Source organism: Balaenoptera musculus, chromosome 2, assembly GCF_009873245.2.
Source record: "Balaenoptera musculus isolate JJ_BM4_2016_0621 chromosome 2, mBalMus1.pri.v3, whole genome shotgun sequence".
Lineage (NCBI taxonomy): Eukaryota > Metazoa > Chordata > Mammalia > Artiodactyla > Balaenopteridae > Balaenoptera > Balaenoptera musculus.
In genome coordinates this window covers 8075788-8095306 of record NC_045786.1, presented here as the reverse complement: position 1 = coordinate 8095306, position 19519 = coordinate 8075788, and the positions used below count along the sequence as shown (strand labels likewise).

Sequence of the window (19519 nt, the reverse complement as noted above, 5' to 3'; positions counted from 1 at the left end):
ATCTGCGTGATGACACAGCAAATGAGCAGAATTATCATCAGTCTGCCATCAGTGATAGCTGGGGTGCCTTGCCACACAGATAAGAGAATTTGGGACTGGGTTGTCCCTCCCACAAACAACCCGCTTTGTGTATTATACAGTCAAACTCTCCACTACCCCGAGGGATGTGAGGGGCAGAAAAGAGTATTTTAGACATCCACAAGCTCCTGGAGTTCCATGCTTGGGTCTTTGGTGACTCTGAAGCAAGGTGGGAGAGAACAGATGCCTAAGACAGTGGATTGGTCCCCAGGCCACCTGCTTTCACAGAACCTGCATGAGATACAAAGCAGCCACATGCCACTCGTGCCTGAGTCCAGGGGCCCAGTGCGCAGATGCCAAATCTTCCAGGCTTGGAAGGAAGCGCTCCAGCCCAAGAGCTGATCCTTCTGAGACTCACGCTTAAATCAGATCATATTTCCAATGGCATCACAGCACAGCAGACCCGGGGCACATGGGTGCCTTGATCTGGAAAGCCACAGCCCTGCAGGATGGTCCCAGCTCCAGGAGGTAGGAGCAAGCCCTTGCCGCTCCCCGGCCCAAGGCCCCCAGTAAAAAGCTCTCCAGGGAGAGCTTGGGAACCTGGACTGCTTGCATTGAGGGAAATTTTCACAGCGACCTTAGACGTCGGCACGGGGCAGTCCATCTGGGCTGGAGGCTGCCGCCTAGATGTTTACATAACCGGGTTCTCTGGAAGGGATCCGGCTGGAGTGTCACTGGCAGGGACTGCTCGCTCTTGCATGAGCTGTGCTGGCAGATCTCACCCTCCATTCATCTTGGCGGTTTCAACGCTGGCCGGCTGCCCGGGGCGCCACCGCAGAGGCTTCCTGAAGACCTGCTCCCAGGCCTCCTGCTTCTGCTGCGGCAGCGTCATGGACAGGACAGGACCCCTTGTTCCCCAGCACCATTTACAAATAGGGGCGGGGCATCAGACTAGGAAAGGAAGGGAAATGGGGTGGGGGGAAGGCAGAGGGAGAGGATTCCAAAACCAAAGGAGGGCTCCCACCTCCTTTTCACCCCAGGATGCCCCTCGGTGGCAAGGCGGTCGCAGGGTGTAACGCAGTGCCGTAACATGCAATGGCCACGGCAAATGGGAGAGCTAGAAACATCCTGGGTGCATCTCACTGAGAGCAGTTACAGAAATAAAGACATGATCCTGGATCTGTTAGTCAAATCAAAAATTCTAATTGGACACAGAACGATTTCTCCAAGCTTTCGGCAGGAGGTAATTATTCTGTTGCCTACACAAAGGAAAAAAGGAGGAAACAGAGCCTACTGTTTGGGCTGTTTCCACACAAGAAGGAACGAGAGAAGTTTCTGCTTGTATCGGAACTGATTAAAAGATGGCAGGGTTCCTGATCTTTCCTCTTTCCTGATTTAACCAGGAACGCGGGTGTCAAATGGTTTACACATGTCATTCCAAAGCCTTGGGAACCAAACTTGAGTGTATTTTCAGCATACGCCGGAGAAAAGACCTGGAAATGAGTGTGTGATGAGATCACTTTTTAGGGAAAGGCAGAATCTTAAATATGAACAAATACATGAGGCAGCGATTTCATCTTACATCCTTCAGAGTGTCCAGCATGGAGCTTGAAACACACAAAACTCTTGGGAAGTATGACTGATTGAAAATATGGAGTTACAATTCTTGACTGTGGTGATGGTTTCACAGGTGTGGATATATGTCAAAGCTCATCAAACGGTACACTTTAAACACGTGCAGCTTATTGTGTGTCAATGATACATCAATAAATCCGTTTAAAATATGAGAGAGTCACTCCTTTCACGCATCAAAAAAGGGACAGACCATCAGGATGATCTGAAAAGTCCAATTTGTTTTCGTTGTTGCTGTTACTTTCCTGAATTTTATTATAGCCACGTCTGGTGTACACACACCATACACTTGGCACCTAAGGAACATTCGTTGAGTGAATAAGTGACCGAAGAGTGCAACGTATGGAGCCGTACATCTCAGCAGAGTTCTTCACACTTTGAGGAGAAATTATTTCATTTTTTGTATCTTATATTTTTTAAATTTGAAGTGTGAATTGGATTTACGGTGTTTCTCAGATGTTGTCATATCCAGGACTGAGCCACAAAGTCTTTAAATATCAACTCTGTCTGGCTGAGTCCCACTTCGTGTCTCTGCCTGGAATTTCTCCTTCCCCAGGCCTGTATATGACATACGTAAAGCTGCCCATTCAGCGTCTCCTTCTGGATAGCTGTTAAATATGTCAGACTCAAAGAGAATTACTGACCTACCTTCTTCTGCAAACCATCTCCACCCGCAGCTTTCACCTCTTAGCTAACAGCCATTCTAGCTCTGCATCACCATGTTCTGTCCTCTCACATCTCACTTCCAACTCACCAGAAAATCTCAGAGTATCCAGACCCTGGCCCCTTTTCATCACCTTCACTTTATCACTTGCCCCATTCCTGCAATGGCCAGCCAAGTGGCACCCCTGCTCTTCCCCCTGTCTGTCTTGCAGTCTGGTCCCCATACAGCACCCAAACCGTCCCTGTGCAGCCCAAGTGCGATCAGGGTGCCGCCCATGTCCACACTCTCCAGCGCTCAGTCCCATTTCCCCCAGTGCAGAAGCCTTCAAGGCCCCACGTGATGCCTACCTTTATAACCCCTCACTCGGTCTGCTGTTCCCCCCTCATCTCCTTGCTGTTCCCTACAGGTCACTCTTCTGCCCGGGGCCTGTGATGAGCTCCTTCCTCTGTCTGGAATGTTCCCCCCAGACACCCACATGACTCACCTCTTCACTTCCTTCAAAGCTTTGCTCACATATCACCTTTTCATAACGTCTCCTCCGACTTCTGAATTTAAAATAGCAACCTTGCCATACTTCCCAGCCTCTGCTTTATTTTTCTTACAGCAATTACCACCTTCTAGCACACTATATAATTTACTTATTTATTACGTGTCTTGCCTGCCTCTTCCTCGTAGAGTGCAAGCTCCATGAGGGCAAGAAGTTGGGTTTGTTTTGTTTGCTGACACATTCCTGGGACAGAAGAGGCACATGAGTAAGTGCATGAATCAGAATGACTGGCTGACTCACCAACTGACTGAATGAATGAATAAATGAAGGAACTGCGTGCGCAGGCACGTTCTGCCATTCTGCCAGCTGGGGTGCAAGGCCCGCCCTCATATAAAGGATGTTAGCTGTGCTGCACCATCCTTGTTGTCTTACTGTTTACTCTTTGACACAGACACGTGCAGACAGAGAAGGGCTTACAGACAGGTAAGGACACCAAGCTTAAGCAGGAAAAAAAAAAAAAAACAGTTCCAGCTATATGCAAGCAAGGAAAGAAATGAGACAGCACAATACGTGACAAATAATCACTCATTCATGTTTCTGAGCACCTACCAAATGCCGGGCATAACAGAAGGTGCTTCAGAATCAAAGACAACTAAGTGCAGCCACTATGGAGAACAGTATGGAGCTTCCTTAAAAAAACTAAAAACAGAACAACCATATGATCCTGCAATTCCACCCCCGGGCATATATCCGGGGAAAACTCTAATTCGAAAAGATACATGCACCCCGATGTTCATAGCAGCATTATTTACAATAGTCAAGACATGGAAGCAACCTAAATGTCCAATGTTCATAGCAGCACTATTTACAATAGCCAAGACATGGAAGCAACCTAAATGTCCAATGTTCATAGCAGCACTATTTACAATAGCTGACTCACCAACTGGAAGCAACCCAAATGTCCAACCCAAATGACAGATGAATGGATAAAGAAGATGTGGTGTGTATATATATATATAAAGTAGAATATTACTCAGTCATGAAAAAGAATAAAATAATGCCATAGGCAGCAACACGGATGGACCTAGAGATTATCATACTAAGTGAAGTAAGCCAGACAGAAAAAGACAAATACCTTAATGATATCACTTCTATGTGGAATCTAAAAAAAAAATGATACAAATGAACTTATTTACAAAATAGAAACAGACTCAAAGACAAAGAAAACAAACTTACGGTTACCAAAGGGGAAAGGGAGGGGGGATAAATTAGAAGGTTGGGATTAACAGATACAAACTAGTATACGTAAAAGAGATAAACAACAAGGTCCTACTTGTTGGGAACTATATTCAATATATATATTCAATATCTTATAATGACCTCTCATGGAAAAGAATCAGAAAAAAAATGTGTATATGCGTACATACATACCTGAATCGCTTTGCTGTACACCAGAAACTAATACAATATCGCAATCAACTATAATTAAATTAAAAAAAATAAAGACATGCTCTTTCCCTTAGAAGCTACAGTGAGAGACATACACATTAACGGGTCATTCGAATTTGAGATCAAACTGGAACAGCGACCTGGTGAGATTCCTGTGGGAGAACAGAGGAGGAAGACTCGCTCCACTTGGAGGGACAGGAGGAGGTAACGCTGCAGGCTGGAACTGAAGAATGAGCAGGGGTGTCTGGCAGACAAGGGACAGGACAGGTCTCTTAATCTGAAGGGTGAGTATTTGCAAGAAGCTGACGTCCAGCAAAGGTCAAATGTGCATGGGGAAAGGCAAGGGTGTGTGGTGGTGTATGCACAACAGACTGAGTATCTGTGTCCCCCCGAGAATCCATATGCTAAACACGAACTCCCAATGTGATGGTATCAGGAGGTGGGATATTCGGGAGGTGATGAGGTCATGAGGGTGGAGCCCACGTGAGTGGGATTAGTGCCCTTAGAAAAGGGGCTCCAGAGAGATCCCTCGCCCCATCCCACTGTTTGGCGACACAGTGAGAAGGCCCCATTCATGAACCAGGAAGCAGGTCCTCAGAAGATACCAAATCTGCTGGTGCCTTGACTCCCCAGCCCCCGGAACAGTGAGAAATAAATGTCTGTTATTTATAAGCCACCGAGTGTTTTGTTATGGTTGCCTGAACAGACCAAGACAGTGTATGAAGGATAGTGTGAGAGAAGAAGTTTAAGAAATAAGAAGCTACGAGGTTGTGGTGAGGCCTTTTATTCCATGTTAAGGGCTGTGGTCTACAGGGAATGAAGGGGGGCGGCAAGGAGAGGTAGAGAGAGGGGATGCCTGTGTGCGTGCTTGTGTGTGTGTGTGTGTGTGTGTGCGTGCGTGCAGTAGGATGGTGGTAAAGGGATAAGTGGTGATCATTTTACAATAACTCAGGAAAGAAAGAGGAAAGCTTGAACCATGGCAGTGGCTGTCAGCACCTCGCCCCAAAAGAACTTGGGAAGAAAACATAGGAACAAGGCATTGGAGAAATTGATGGTAAAAGGCCAGAAGAGTTTGATGCTAGTAATGTAGCAAAGAGGAAGAGTGAGGAGACATGGTGAGTCATTTATCACAGGACAATGATTTTTAAGCCTTAGGAGGAAGAGGAACAGGGTAATCAAAAAACCACAGGTGGAACTAGTAATACAAAGGGACACGCAGCAAAGCATTGGCTGACTCTGGGACTACTAGAATAATGAGGCTCCTCTGGGGAACTGTATTTACTGAACACTGATAACTAGCCAAACAAAGACTCCGCTGTTCCAAAGCCGGTCTGACAGGCAGTCTCACCAGGGAGGGTCTGATGGGAAGGGGCAGGCAAATGCTGTGCTATTTCATCATCACCTTCTAGGCAACAGAGAAAGCTGCAGTAACACGAGCTTCCCCGCTCCCACCTTTCCACAAACAAGAAGCAAGGAGGCTCACACATGAACAATTTTCCATTTCCAACATGAAACCCAAAGTCACAGTACAAAATTTATAGTTTTTAGATTTTCTTCAGTTTGGTTTTGTTCGTTCTTTACGAGTGTGATCAGTCCTACCGGCAAGACAAAAAGAACTTAGTCATTTAAAAAAACCAAAGGACTGGGATTCCCTGATGGCGCAGTGGTTAAGAATCTGCCTGCAAATGCAGAGGACACGGGTTCGAGCCCTGGTCTGGGAAGATCCCACATGCCGCAGAGCAGCTGGGCCCGTGAGCCACAACTACTGAGCCTGCGCGCCTGGAGCTTGTGCTCCGCAACAAGAGAGGCCGCAATAGTGAGAGGCCCGCGCACCGCGATGAAGAGTGGCCCCCACTTGCTGCAACTAGAGAAAGCCCTCGCACAGAAACGAAGACCCAACACAGCCATAAAATTAAAAAAAAAAAAAACAAAAAAAACCCGAAGGACTGTGGTTTGGGATATCATTCTTGGATATTATTATCAAGATATATTTGAGTATCTTTCCAAGATATCTGTATCTAAAGGGCACAAAATCTGCATTGATAAAGTTATAACCTTAGGAACAGGAGGGCAGGGAAACTAAACTGTCGTGCGCGAGCGAAAACCACATATTCCACAATAAAGATGGAACCACAAACAAATACCAGTTTACAATTTCTGCATAAAATGACAGACACACTCCACCCTGTCTAGGCAAACGAAGCCTATAAGCTGTCCCTGAAGATCCACCTAAAATATATCCTTGTTCTGGATGTGGTTATTATGTTCTATAAATACTTTCCTTGTTTTTACATTTGTTTAATCCTTTTATTCTGCTGCCCGTGTGTGTGCCTGTTTAATCCATCTCCAGAAGATGGACCATCTCTCATTCTAATTTATTTTATTTAACACTTCAAAGGTTATTAGGTGCTTAGATAATTTTTGATGAATATTCTGCTAATTGGCATGTTGATTTCTCCTACTGTGAGGAAAACTCTCCCAGTATTTTCAGAGCGGTCAGATGGTAGATGCAATTAATAAAACTCACACAAACATGTGGTACACTCAGGTTCTAGGCTTATTTCTTCCATTCACTCGCTGCGTTAAGTACTTGAGTGAAATATAAATAAGAAAATTGGAGGTGAAAATCTTTCTAATTGTTGACCATGAATGGAAAATAACCAAAAATTTTACATACTGATTGGATTGTTGCCTTTGTTGTTAAGAAATAGATGGCATACAACAGGCACATGAAAAGATGCTCCACACTGCTGATTATGAGAGAAATGCAAATCAAAACTACAATGAGGGGACTTACCTGATGGTGCAGTGGTTAAGAATCCGCCTGCCAATGCAGGGGACACGGGTTCGAGCCCTGGTCTGGGAAGATCCCACATGCCGCAGAGCAACTAAGCCCCTGCGCCACAACTACTGAGCCTGTGCTCTAGAGTCTGCGAGCCACAACTACTGAGCCCACGTGCCACAACTACTGAAGCCCGAGCACCTAGAGCCTGTGCTCTGCAACAAGAGAAACCACTGCAGTGAGAAGCCCACGCACCACAACAAAGAGTAGCCCCCGCTCGCCACAACTAGAGAAAGCCCGTGCGCAGCAACGAAGACCCAACTCACCCAAAAATAAGATAAACAAAATAAATAAATTTATTTTTAAAAAAAACCTACAATGAGATATCACCTCACACCAGTCAGAATGGCCATTTTCAAAAAATCTACAAACAATAAATGCTGGAGAGGGTGTGGAGAAAAGGGAACCCTCCTGCACTGTTGGTGGGAATGTAAATTGGTACAGCTGCTATGGAGAACAGTACTAAGGTTCCTTAAAAAACTAAAAAAAGAGTTACCATAAGATCCAGCAATCCCACTCCTGGGCATATACCCAGAGAAAAACTTCATTCAAAAGTATACATGCACCCCAGTGTTCACTGCAGCACTATTTACAACAGCCAGGACATGCAAGCAACCTAAATGTCCACCGACAGATGAATGGATAAAGAAAATGTGGTATATATATATACAATGGAATATTACTCAGCTATAAAAAAGAATGAAATAGTGCCATTTGCAGCAACATGGATTGATCTAGAGATTATCATACTAAGTGAGGTAAGTCAGACAAAGACAAATATTATATGCTATCACATATGTGGAATCTAAAAAATAATACAAATAAATCTATTTATGAAACTAAAATGGCTCACAGACATAGAAAACAAACTTACAGTTACCAAAGGGGAGAGGGAGGGGGGAGGGACAAATTAGGAGTATGTAATTAACAGATACAAACTACTCTACATAAAATAGATAAGCAAGAAGGATTTACTGTATAATAAAGGGAATAATATTCAATATCTTATAATAACCTATATTGGAAAATCATCTGAAAAAATACATACATAACTGAATCACTTTGCTGTACACCCGAAACTAACACAATATTTTAAATCAGCTATACTTCAATTAAAAGAAAAAGGATGGCATAACCATTGACTGACATACCCTTATTTCTACTGGAGAATTTTTTCAAAATAAAAGCCCTAAGAGCTTTCTGATCAATCCTGAAAACTGAAGAATTTCAGAAAGGTAGGGTGATAGAATCCATGAGTGCAAAGGCAAAATCATATTTCTTCTCTTCCTTCCCCTCCCCCAACCAATCCTCACCACTTTAATGTTCCTGGACTCAGTCAAGACTCATGGGTACAGCAGGATGCCACCAATTCTTAATAAGCCTCCTCCGTCCCAATAAGGAGAGGATCACTAGGGTGATGTCTTTACCGGCAGAATCCTTCCTGCAAGGCTGGGTGACACTTATGGAGTATCAGAGCTAATGTTTTTTTTTTTTTTTTTTCTTAACGCTACTTTCTATTTATAAAATACACTCCAGGATTGTAGGTAAGGAGGTGCCATTTATTTCAGTAATACCTCCACTTCCACGGCCAGTGGCCTTCTTACACCCCTCAAGTTTTAAACCTCCTGCAGTTAGTCCTGTTGGGGCTTCCAGGGACATAAGCAAGCCAAGCAGAGAGGGGAGACTGCAAAGACAAAATTTCTGATTCTAGAAGAGGCGCCCTTATTTTTTTTGTGCTGGGTGCTTCACGGATATCACCTCATTGGCTCCACTGAATATAACTTTTCTGATAAATAAGAAAACCGAGGCTCAGAGAGATTCAGTAATTTACCCAAGGCCTCACAGCCAGGAAGGGGCAGAGCCAGAAGTCCAAGCCCGGGGGACATGACACCACAGCCCTACCCCCTCTGTGCCAAACCACGTGGTCAGGGACTCTAGTCTTGGCCCTGCAACGGAGACCCCGGCGAGGTCCCTGAACATCTGTGAGCATCTCCTCATTTGTAAAAATGATCTCTATGCCCCCTTTCACTCCAAAAATTCCATCCGAGATGTCCAACTTGATGGAGAATCCCCAAATCTCGTATGTGCGTGGTCCACAGTCTCTGCTCAACATTTAGTGTGACTGCAGCCCTTGATGCTTTACTGTGATCCGTGGTCTCTGCTCTCCTGCCAAGACCTGCCGGCTACATCTGTGCTACTGGTCACTCTGTAGTTACTCTGTTACAAAACACTCAACCACCCCAATAAAAGGGGATTGAGAAGGCAGAACACTGCCCTGCATTGTGCTCCGCTCCCATCGTTCTTGTCCTCACCACCCTCCCCTCTTTTCTGCTCTCTCTCTGAGCAACACAGAAATAAGTATCCAATATCTCTCGGGGGTAACCAGAGGGTGCAGAGAAATCGGTGAGCCCGCAGTGCACTACCCACTGTGTGTAGGTGTGTTGCCCAGCACCAGAGGGTTCCACACTATTAGGGTTTCCTAGTTTGGGTTTGTCACAAGTATATAGTTTTTCACAGGCATGTGGGGAGAGCATAATTGTGCATTTTATGGTTATGAATGGCACAGCCTGGCAATTCTCCGATTATTATTTCCATTTGCTGTCATGCATTATCAATCTAATTCCCCATTACATGCCATTTTTTTCATGCATTCCTCATACAGCAAGGACAAAGAAAGGCAAAAGCCCTGCAAAGAAGTCTGTATCACCAGAAGAACAGGCTAACTCTGATGGAAATTGTGGAGTTAGAGCCCAAGGTTGAGAGGATAGCTTTTGGCTAATTCGAAGTACCGTCAAAAAGTTTGGTATTCTGCATGAGTACCAAGACAGGCAAGGTATTGCTAAATGGGAATGAGGGGCCACACCACAGAACAGACTTATAAAAAATGTTAGATACAGGAGGACCTAAGAGGACATTTTTCTTTAGACCACTGGGTTTTCCAGGTTTCTGAAGATGCTGAAATATATCAGTGTTGCAGTTGGTATGAAGAGTCACTCAGTGAATTTTCTTATTCAAACAGGATCTACTGAGTGCCCACCATGAGCAGAGGGTAAAGGTAGGGATCCTTCAGTGAACAGAAAGTGCGCAGTAACTATGGACTGGCAAATAATCACTAATAAGATAGGAGCAAGATGGTGCGTGTGAAGGTAGTCAGAGTTTGGGGAGAAGGGTGTGCGTGTGCAAATGTTCTTGACCACCTACAACTCACGTCTTCTTGCACTGCATCAAGGAATGGCCAGAGCTTCAGTTTTAAAACAAAAAAACAGAAACCACCACATACGATGGAGATCAGGCTTTGTAACAAGTTGGCTCCTATCAGCTCCATCTCTGAACTGGAGTTAGCGATGCTTGATCATCTACAGAGGGGTTACCCATTCAGTTCAAATGGAACCTACAAGCCTATTTTTTCTTGATCATTTGGTAGTCATAAGATTACTGAACTGAACCAGATCCCTTCAATCCCTTCCAACAACCATGGCCTTTATTCTGAGCAGTAATTTCCATCTTCAAGGAGAAAAGTATTTCTCTTTTGGGGAAAAAATACCTAATTTCTACTGATAAAGTAAAGAATTGAACACACAACCCCCTGCCCACAAACACACATACTCACTCACTCAACAGCACCCAAAATAAGCATTAATGCAACTCACTAAATGGTAGCAAGAGCTCTGATCGTCTTCTGAGAAAGTAAGAGAGGCATAATGATAGATACTTTTAGGATAATGCGGCTAGCGGTAGAGATGGTAGCCTCAAAAGTAAGGGTGTGTCTAAATCATTCCTTATAAATAAGAGAAAGACATGCTGATCCCACAGGACAGGGGAAAGAGTGGCAGCTGACGGATTTAGGGAACCAAAAGGAAAGTGCTGTGGAGAGAATTTCTGATAAGCTGCATTTATGCTGATTTGGAAAACTCGCAAAAGAGAGTAGCAAAACCAGCAGGCTTTGTGTGCAGTGGCGACCCTGGAGCCCAGAGTTCCAAGAGCTATTGTAGCAGCTCTTCAGATTAAATGTCCTGGAAAATGCAAAAACAGAAATGGAAAATACTGCCAATACACTTCAGTCTGATTACGGCTAGAATAAACAGCATAAGATAAAATACTCAAATCTCATCCTTCCCCAACAGGTTCGACTTTTAGTGGCCACTTTTCCCAGATTCTTTAAGTCTTTGATTTTGCTTACGGTAGGAAAAGTTCAAGCATCTATGTATCTTACATAACTGATGGAATGATCCTTTCTCTTCCTTTTCTCCCATCAACTCCTACCTTTTAGGAGACATCCAATATCTACTTTTGTTCCTTTAACTACCTATTCAGAGAGCAATGGACAGCAAAGAATCAGAAATGGACAAGATGGAGAGAACGGATAACCAGTGCCCTGGGGAGGTTATGAGTACGTGCTAATCCTGTAAGGTAGTTCCTCTTTTGCATCTTTAGCTCAAGAGGAATGTAGTTTTTGAAATTTAGATCGAAGATCTTTATCCCATGGCTTCTCTCCCCATGAGGTCTCAGAGATCCTTTCTAATAGAGATGCTGGAATTTTTCACAATGAATAAACCCAAATAGAGAATTTCTGCCACAAAGATTACTGACACATCAGCTGATATCCAAAAATAAATAAGATAAATAAATAAATAAAAGATAGGAATGAAAGCCATTGGTGAATCTAGACTTATACATTCTGATACTGTGTAGAGTGTGGTTTAAACTAACTTCAAAACCTATTTAACTGTTAGCATGTCTTTCTCACTTTACCTAGTTTAAATGGAAATTCTCCAGAAGCTACACTGTTCCTTTTTTTAAAAAAAGTATTGACATATGCAAAAATTTCTCAGAACAAAGCTTGAGTTTTGAATGTGCCCCATCATATTTTCAGTCATTCAGTGTGTCAGGCTAAATGCAACTCTTAGAACTGATAAGTATATGACAAATGAATAAAACTCTAAGTCTTTTACTTATACACACACACTAGCACTAATAACGTGAGCACGAGTGGTATATTTACTCAGTAAAGTCAGTAATGATCTTCTTTGGAGGCAGTCATACTCAACCCCACATTTACTAAATACAAAGGTACCCTGACAGGTCCCCTCAATTCCCTGGACCTTTCATCTCATCACTGCCTCTCCCATCACAAATTGATCACACTTTCTCATCAGCTCATAGAGGCTGACTCAAGGGCCCCTTTCTTTTACAACTCTGGCATTCTCACTAGTCCACAGAACCTTTTGCCAAGTTCCAGAACACAAGCAAGGATTCATTCTTTTTTTGTTTTTTTGGCCGCACTGTGTAGCATGTAGGATCTTAGCTCCCCAACCAGGGATCGAACCCGTGCCCCTGGCAGTGAAGCAGGAAGTCTTAACCACTGGACGGCCGGGGAAGTCCCAAGGACTCATTCTTGGTTTATTCTTTGACCTCAGACTGTAACTGGGCCGTTACAATAAAGCTGAGCACCACCCACATCTGGGAGGCAGATCTCATGGATTATGAAATCAGTGACTCACTGAACCTCAAGGGGTTTCGGTTTCTCCCATGACAAGATCATGTTAATGGCACTTGCCACCTGCTAGGCTGTCAGGGGACTTGGCAACAATGTCTACAAATTACAAAGAGGCCCTATGCCATAAATAACAAGTCTTATTAATAAAATTAGTTCAAGTGCCAGAAAGAATATTACCAACAACAGTGGCAGATCACACTTGGTCAGAAAAAAAGTGGGTGGAGGAATCAAAAAATGGGCAGAAGATCTAAATAGACATTTCTCCAAAGAAGACACACAGATGGCCAACAGGCACATGAAAAGATGCTCAACAACACTAATTATGAGAGAAATGCAAATCAAAACTACAATGAGGTATCACCTCACACCGGTCAGAATGGCCATCGTCAAAGAGTCTACAAATAACAAATGCTGGAGAGGGTGTGGAGAAAAGGAACCCTCCTATACTGTTGGTGGGAACATAAACTGGTGCACCCACTATGGAAAACAGTATGGAGGCTCCTTAAAAAGCAAAAATAGAACTACCATACGACCCAGCAATCCCCCTCCTGGGCATATATCTGGAGAAAAACATGGTTCGAAAGGATACATGCACCCCAGTGTTCATTACAGCGCTGTTTACAATAGCCAAGACACGGAAGCAACCTAAATGTCCATTGACAGATGAATGGACAAAGAAGATGTGGTACATATATACAATGGAATATTACTCAGCTATTAAAAAGAATGAAATAATGCCATTTGCAGCCACATGGATGGACCTGGAGATTATCATACTAAGTAAAGTAAGTCAGAGAAAAACAAATATCATACGATATCACTTATATGCGGAATCTAAAAAAAAAAAAAAAGATACAAATGAACTTATTTACAAAACAGAAACAGACTCACAAACAGAGAAACAAACTTATGGTTACCAAAGGGGAAAGGCAGGGAAGGAATAAATTAGGAGTTTGGGGTTAACAGATACACACTACTACGTATGAAATAGATAATCATCAAGGACCTACGGTATAGCACAGGGAACTATATTCAACATCTTGTAATAACCTATAATGGAAAAGAATCTAAGAAAGAATATATATATGTATATATGTATACACACACATATATGTATTAATCACTTTTCTGTACACTAACATGACTGAAACTAACATGACATTGTAAATCAACTATATTTCAAGAAAAAAAATTTTTTAAAGTGGGTGGAGGGATTTTCTGATCCTCATTTCAACTAACACTATTCCCTTTTAACACAAGAAGAGTTTAATGTTGTTGTTGTTTTTCTAAAAGGTTACTTCTACCCACACAATTTTGCACATCAAGCATCACTTTTTTCCAAGTTATTTGGAGGCAACACTGTATTTACTAGCAGGGCAATATAGTGTTGATTTCAAAGCAAGTCCAAATATTGCTTCCAATCAAATTAACTGCAGCTATTTAACCTCTGGGACCAAAGAGATTCAAGTCTATCTGCTGCGGGACCCCCCCATTCCTGGTGTACCTTAAATAAACCCAGATTTCATTCACAGCAGAAGGGACCCCTCAGCCAACAGAAGAGGCTCATCCTCTGACCCTCTAGGTTGCAAGAGATGAACACGCTGAGAATCAAAATCAGATTTCTGCTGATCTGAAGGTTTAGTCTTCCCACCATGTCCAAGTCAGACTCCAAAAGGGGGCCAAACGCTAGGAACGAACTTGAAGCAATTTAAAAACCAGAAACAAAACAAATGAAATGTGTCCTCCCATCCGCCCCCCCACCCCCCCATCAACCTCCCACTTTGTTGCACATTGGAAAAATGGCACACAGAGCTAAGTTCTACTACGTGTACGGAATAGATTTTGCATCCAACTCCTGAGACAGTTCCCCCAGGGTCAGCGGTGGCTTCCCTGGATGAAGTCATAAGTTTGCCCCTGGCTCTTGGACTGGTGCTTTCCCCGAACATCACAGTCATGCTTTGAGAAAAGGACCAGACTTATAGTGCCGAGGTGTTAGAGGTATGTGAGAAGCTGTTCAAAACCCACTCAGGTAAATGCAGATCAAATCAGCCTGACCAGGTGTCTAAATACAGCTGGGGCTACTCCAACACTGAATAAGCCATCCCCACCGAAGAGCTCGGATTTAGAAGTGTGCTTGGCTTAGGTGTTCTGAGAATCCCTTTCACCAGATGCTGGGAGGATTCAAACTGAGAGAAGCCAGAACAGCGGTCACAACCTCTGCTGGGATGTTCCATTCATAGGGCAGAAAGCCTCCTCCATCCACGGGGAGGTCAGGGGATCGCCTTTCCCAGCAAGCAGAGCTTCCGGGGGGACCGGCATTGCTGCACCGTTCAGAACGAGCGTGTCTATTAAGAAGCCTCCGCCAGACCTATTATTAGAACAGCCATCCCTTGGAAATTTCGCAGAATTTGCTTGAATCTACCGAGCAGTCACTCTCCTAACGAGGTACTGGAGAAAAGGCACCGAGTTCCTGACTACACACGGGCAGCCCACACGGCTCTCCAAGTACAGGACCGGTTCATCTTTTCTAAGTGCAATAGGCGCCCACATTTGGGCAGTTGCCTGCAATACAGAAGCACTGCGTTTGGGGGGTTCGTCCTGAAGGGGGTTCCCTCCTCTCCTCCTCCTCCTCCCCCCGCTGTCTCCCTGCATTAAACTTGCTGCAGCCATTTGGAGTGTGAGAGAGCAGTCCATTTTAGCAGTCCCAGGCAGCCGGCGATCTTGCAGCCTGCCTCCTGAACCCACCCAAAGAACAGGACTGCCCTGTCACTTCCAGAAAAACGGTTAGAAAAAAAAAAAAAAAAAAAGAACAAAATCACGCCCACGTCTGCCTGCAGCAAGGTCCTTTCCTTTCTCCCCGGGTAGACCCAGCCAGTGTGAGGTCGAGATGCCAAAGAAAGTGGGTGCGGGGAGAGCGGGTAGCAGGAGGGAGTAGAGTCTGTGCCGCACGTGGGGTGTGCACTGGAACAATGTCACATCTGCGGCATTAAATGCTCTACGTCCTCCGTAAAGCAGAAGTGTCATGTCCCTCTCACCGGCCCAGAAATGGACCCAGAAGTGCTGCAGAATCCACCGCCTGCCCGCAGTCGCGGCTGGGAAACAAAGACACATTACCTTTTATTCGTGGCGCTTCCCGGGGAGCCGAGGAACTTCAGGTTTGCAGCGGCGGATCCGCCGAAACGGGCGTCCCATGCGCCCCGGGTGCGCAGGCCCGGGGCCTAGCCGGCGGCATCCGCGCCCAGCGCCTCCGCCCCCGCCTCCGCCGCGCGGCGCCCGCAGCCGCCCCGCCGGTCCCCGCGCGCCCCCGCCGCCGCCGCCCCGCCGCCCCGCCGCCGCCGCCCCGCCGCCCCGCCGCCCCCGCGGGTCCCAGTCAGCCCATCGCCCGCTCGCGCCGCTCACGCCGAGCCTGGCCGCGCGCCAGGGCGCACCGCCGCCGGCCCGCCCCTCGCCCGCGCGCCGAGCACCGTGCCGCCGCGCCCGGCCCTCCGCATCGCGGTCGGCCCCGCGCGGCGCCCCCGGGCACGGCGAGCGCGCTCGGGGCGACCGGCGGCCGGCGGCCGGGGGCTAGGCCGGCTCCGGCGAGTCCCGCGCGGCCGAGCGCGCCGCCGCCTCCCGCGCGCGCCGCGGGGCACCCCCGAGAGCCGCCCGCACGCGGACAACAATGAACGTGCCGGCCCGGCCCGGCCCCTGCGCAGCCCACGAGCCCCCGGTTCCCGCTCCGCCGCACACGCGATCGGGACCAAGTTAGGTCCCGAATCAGCCGCCGAGCCGCAGAGGCTGCGCGGAGCCAGAGGCGTGCGCGAGAGGAGCGGGGATTCCGAGCCCGAGGACCGCCCGCGCACCCGGCGCCGTCCCCGACAAACCCACAGAAACCCGCCGCGGGAGGCCCCCTCCCACCCTGGGAGCCGGAGGAAGAGGCTACCTTGGCTGAACTTGGCGGAAGGTGCAGCTCTTATCCCTCGATCTAGTCCAGTTTTCTTGCATTAATCTCCCCTCAACTCTTTGGAAATGGAAGTTCCTGTGAGATAACCCAGTCGTGGGGCTATTGTCAGGATTCGCAACAATTACTGCGGAGGGGAGACTCCCATTTCCAGAGCCTGGGGGAGGAAGACGGCCTGACACGTTCTCTTTCCAAAAAAGAGAAACACACTGGGAGACTATCCCGAGAACAGTAACTCAATTCACATTGTATGTCTAAATGTTTATTACTTCAGGAGCTCAATTTGCCTTAGACACTTTTTTTTCCCCCCTTTTTTCATGAATTGTCAAAACACGGTTGATGAAATAAAGGGAGAAGGAGGCGGGAGCACCCGCTTAGCGAAGGTGGAAAAGCCAGCTTGTCTCAGAGGTAAAATCTTTCCCTAGAACTCACTCGTCACTTGAATTCCCAATATCCATCCACCCGTCCATCCACCCATCCATCCATCCAACCATCCACCCATCCTTCAAGGGAGGGACTGTTTCCCTTTTCACCATAGTTTGAAGGAGACCCAGGTATACTGATACCATTATTTCCAGGACACGGGCAGGAGTGAAAACTTACAAACTTTATAATAAAAAGAAATCTCACACATCCTGTCTTCCAACTGATCTTTCCAGACACATAGCTTGTGTGTTCTCTGATGATCTCTGGTGAACATTTTTGACAGTTCAAGAAGGCCTCACAATCCACAGAAGGGAAACATCTAACTTTTCCTCCAAGTCAGTGTTGGAGGAAAAGGTGAACGCCTGTGAGAAGGACTACCCATCTTATTTCAGGCGGTGGTGATCACATGCTCCTGGCTGGGGGACTTGATTATCTGAATCTGAGGAATGGGAAGCTGAATGGGAGGTTTCTGTATTTTTGAAGTCCTTGAGGATTGTTCTCATGCCAAGCCCGGTTCTTTCATGGTGCAATTGAAGCCCATCTCCTCGTGTTCTGAGGCCTTTAGAGGGAATATTATTGCTTTGGAAGCAGATTATTTCCAGTGCTGCTTTGTTTTGACTGCAACACCCAACAGGTGGGGATCGAGGAAATGTTCAAACCTTTCTCTTCCGACAGTTTACATCCTTAGAAGAGTCTTTGGATTCCATCTACATCCACCTCCTGCCTTTCCACCTTGGCCGCTGGAATTCTCAATATGTCCTGAATCAAGCTGACCCACTGGTAAAGCCCCTTTCCAGGTTCCCTGTCTCACTAAACAGCATCCTTCCTCTCCCCACAGGGACAGAGAGATCTTTCCTCTCCCTCCTTTTACTCATTCCTCACTGTCAAATTATCACCAAGCCTATCCTCATAAATAGATCTGGAAAGTTCCTTGGGAGCAGCCCCTTGTCTGACTTGTTCCAACAGTGCCTGGTGCCCATTGCTTAATCTTTGTTGCATGAGTAGGCCCTGCCCCTAGCCTTGGTCAGTGTACATCACCTTTCACCGCCATGTCTCTAGCAACCTCCTGACTGGACCCCAGTCTTGTCTCTCAAATGCATTCACCACACCACCTGGAGTCACTCTCCTGAAACTCACATCTGATCATAGGATTTCTTTGCTTGAACCCATTCAAGGTTTCCCTGGCTCTTAGGAATAAAGTCCTTGCTTCTTTAGATGGCTGGGATGTCCCGAGCATAAGGCCCTCCTCATCCGTCCAGCCTTGTCTGCGGCCACCAGACCCATCGCTCTCTCTTCCCTTCAGCTCCATAACCCTATTCCAGGTCCCCTGTGTTCCTGGTTCTCATTGGTCCCCTTGTCCCCCAGCAGCCCATGACTGTAGAAGCCACTCCAATCATGTCACATCTCTGCTTACAACTATCCGGGCTTCTCACTGCTCCTGAAGTATCCTCCCCATCGTCATCCCGTGTTATTCTCCGAGTCCCTCTCTATGATTTGCCACCAGGCCACTTTTCTGCCCGTGAATGACTCTTTCCTTTTCTTGGCTTTTGCATGTCTTGTTTCTCCTGCCTGGAATGCTCATCGCCCGCCCCCGCCCCGCCCCACCCACTCTTTGTATAGCTGGCTCCTCGCCATCCTTCAGGTTTCTGCTCAAACCCTGCCTCCTAGATAAGCTTCCCTGATCAGCACGTGGGAAGTGACCTCCCCAGCTGCTCTTTGTATCATTAGCCTGTTTATTTCCTTCTTAACTATGATTGGTATTCACAGCTGCGTGTGAAAGGCACAGACTGATGTCAGACTTCCAGAGCCTGGCTCTTGCCTCAGCCACCTGCTAACTGTACAACCTTGGGCAAGTATCTTAACCTCTCTGTGCCTCAGTTTTCTCACCTATGAATTGGGGACCATAATACTACCTACCTCATAGCGTTGTTATAAGGATTAAATGAATCAATATACGTGAAAAACTTAGAACAGGACCTGGCAATATAAGCATATACATGTGAGGGCCTTTATGTGTTTTATTCTCACTCTGTCCCCATGGCCTAGGCTAGTCCCCAACACAGGCTGTCTTTACCCCCTAAGTCTTTTGTGTTTGGAGTCCAAACTGAGAATGGATACAAATTTCGGGAAGAAAAACTACATTTGAAGAATTTAAGTACTGAGAGAAATAGGCCATGGTAAAACTTGATGAATGAGATGAAAATTCAAACTTAAATCATCTGGAAGTTAATGAAAATATGAAGGAAATATATTCTCTGTTTCACCAACAGTGATCCTTGGAGTCCATGGATGACAAGCTTTGCCAGTCAGAATTTTGTAATGGTCTGTTTTCCGAAGAGAGGCCAATTCTACCACTGACAATTCAGGCAGTTTCTTGCAAAGACATAAAGAATCAAAGGATCTTTGCAAAGTGTTGGACCATCGGCCAGCCCTAACATGTAGTTGTGATGAAAGAATAGAGCATGTTTCCATTTTCAGCTCGAGTGTGATGCTTTTTGAAGAATCTTAACTGAAAAAAGAAACATGGAAGGCTGGTTTCTGGACATATGCCTTTGTGTTTTGCT

At 46.0% G+C, this 19519-nt stretch overlaps 1 protein-coding gene across 9 annotated transcripts in view; it reads right to left on the bottom strand.

Moving 5' to 3' along the window:
* FRMD4A (FERM domain containing 4A) overlaps nucleotides 1-19519 on the bottom strand; it is a 468321-nt gene that overhangs the window by 213033 nt on the left and 235769 nt on the right. The window contains exon 1 of one of the 9 annotated variants that reach the window (XM_036844692.1): nucleotides 16512-16546. The exons of 7 other annotated variants lie outside the window; for them this stretch is intronic. The gene's annotated coding sequence lies outside the window, so the exon portion shown is untranslated. Of the gene's footprint in view, nucleotides 1-15703; nucleotides 15841-16511; nucleotides 16547-19519 lie in introns of those variants that run through there. One more of the 9 variants, XM_036844691.1, reaches the window with a different exon arrangement.